Source organism: Nylanderia fulva, unplaced genomic scaffold (assembly GCF_048542155.1).
Source record: "Nylanderia fulva isolate GAGA-0341 unplaced genomic scaffold, ASM4854215v1 Scaffold819, whole genome shotgun sequence".
Classification (NCBI taxonomy): Eukaryota; Metazoa; Arthropoda; class Insecta; order Hymenoptera; family Formicidae; genus Nylanderia; species Nylanderia fulva.
Window position 1 is genome coordinate 22,501 of NW_028190938.1, and position 2,500 is coordinate 25,000.

Sequence of the window (2,500 nt, forward strand, 5' to 3'; positions counted from 1 at the left end):
CCGGGACGGGCGACACCTCCGGAAACCACGGCCTACCGGCGACACCTCCGGGCCGGGCGACACCTCCGGGAACCACGGCCGACCGGCGTCACCTCCGGGCCGGGCGACACCTCCGGGTCGGCGGCACCTCCGGCCGGGCGACACTCCGGAAACAAGGCCGACCAGCGGCACCTCCGGGCGGGCGGCACCTCCGGGCCGGCCGACTCGCGCCGGCGGTACCTCCGGCCGAACACTCCGGCGGCCCCCGGGGCGACACTCGGACCACGTACTACGCGGCCTCGGCCGGCGACAGCTGACCGGCACCGGAACCTCCACCGGCGAACCTTATCGCACGGGACCCCAGGACGGGCGGCCTCGGACGACCCGACGAACGCGCGCAGACGACGCGGCGTACCTCCGACACTTAACGACAATTTACGGCGCGAAAAGAGGTCGAAACGTTCGACGAAGTTACTACTATTCGGCGCCGCTCGCAAGCCTGTCGTTACTACTGAAAAGGTCTCTCAACCCCGGTGACGGACCCCCGGGCCCCCGCGCGGCCCGGGCGGCCCGGCGACTCGGGCGACACTCGACGGACGCACCCGCGCGCACCGACGCGACGCCCCTCCGGCACCGCCTCGGAAAAACCCCTGAACACTTACGACGATTACGGGCCGCAACGAGGAGAGCCGTAAAAGTCGGACGAAAGTTCTTACTATTCGGCCACTCGACTAAGGGCGCTGTCGATTACTAACTCGACACGTGTCTCTCAAACCACGTGTCGGAGACTAATTCGAATTATTAGGATGATACCAACACGCAAGCTGCGGTGACCGCGATTACGGACGGAAACTCGCCCGACGAAATGCGCGCGCGGAACCGGACGGCCGTTACGGCGTGATTTTAGTGCGCAACACATAACGGCGGCCGTCAACTTAGGGGACGACGCAATCGGACGGGGACACTCGTGAACCCGGCCTACCGGCGACCCCTCCGGGCGGGGAAAACTCCGGACTCGGCAACCCGGCGACAAGCCCCCCCACCAACCTCCGGGACGGGGCACCTCCGGACACGAATGAACTCTCGAACAGACACCCCCGGCGGTACCTCCGGAACACTTAACGACGATTTACGGCGCCGCAACGAGGAGAGCTACGTAAAAACGTTTCGGACGAAAGTTACTTACTATTCGGCGCTCGCTCGACATAAGGGCGCTGTCCGATTACTAACTCGAAACGTGTCTCTCAAACCCACGTGTCGGAGACATATATTTCGAATTATTACGGATGATACGCAACACGCAAGCTGCGGTGACCGCGATTACGGTACGGAACACTCGCCCGATGCGAAATCGCGCGCGCGGCAACCGAGACGGCTCGTTACGGGCGTGATTATACGTGCGGCACCACATAACGGCCGGCGTCAACTTAGGTGACGGACGGCACCTCCGGGACGGGCGACACCTCCGGGAACCACGGCCGACCGGCGACACCTCCGGGCCGGGCGACACCTCCGGGAACCACGGCCGACCGGCGTCACCTCCGGGCCGGGCGACACCTCCGGCAACCACGGCCGACCGGCGACACCTCCGGGACGGGCGGCACCTCCGGACGACCGAATGAACTCTCGAAGTCAGACGACCGCCGGCGGTACCTCCGGAACACTTAACGACGATTTACGGCGCCGCAACGAGGAGAGCTACGTAAAAACGTTTCGGACGAAAGTTACTTACTATTCGGCGCTCGCTCGACATAAGGGCGCTGTCCGATTACTAACTCGAAACGTGTCTCTCAAACCCACGTGTCGGAGACATATATTTCGAATTATTACGGATGATACGCAACACGCAAGCTGCGGTGACCGCGATTACGGTACGGAACACTCGCCCGATGCGAAATCGCGCGCGCGGCAACCGAGACGGCTCGTTACGGGCGTGATTATACGTGCGGCACCACATAACGGCCGGCGTCAACTTAGGGGACGGACGGCACCTCCGGGACGGGCGACACCTCCGGGAACCACGGCCGACCGGCGACACCTCCGGGCCGGGCGACACCTCCGGGAACCACGGCCGACCGGCGTCACCTCCGGGCCGGGCGACACCTCCGGCAACCACGGCCGACCGGCGACACCTCCGGGACGGGCGGCACCTCCGGACGACCGAATGAACTCTCGAAGTCAGACGACCGCCGGCGGTACCTCCGGAACACTTAACGACGATTTACGGCGCCGCAACGAGGAGAGCTACGTAAAAACGTTTCGGACGAAAGTTACTTACTATTCGGCGCTCGCTCGACATAAGGGCGCTGTCCGATTACTAACTCGAAACGTGTCTCTCAAACCCACGTGTCGGAGACATATATTTCGAATTATTACGGATGATACGCAACACGCAAGCTGCGGTGACCGCGATTACGGTACGGAACACTCGCCCGATGCGAAATCGCGCGCGCGGCAACCGAGACGGCTCGTTACGGGCGTGATTATACGTGCGGCACCACATAACGGCCGGCGTCAACTT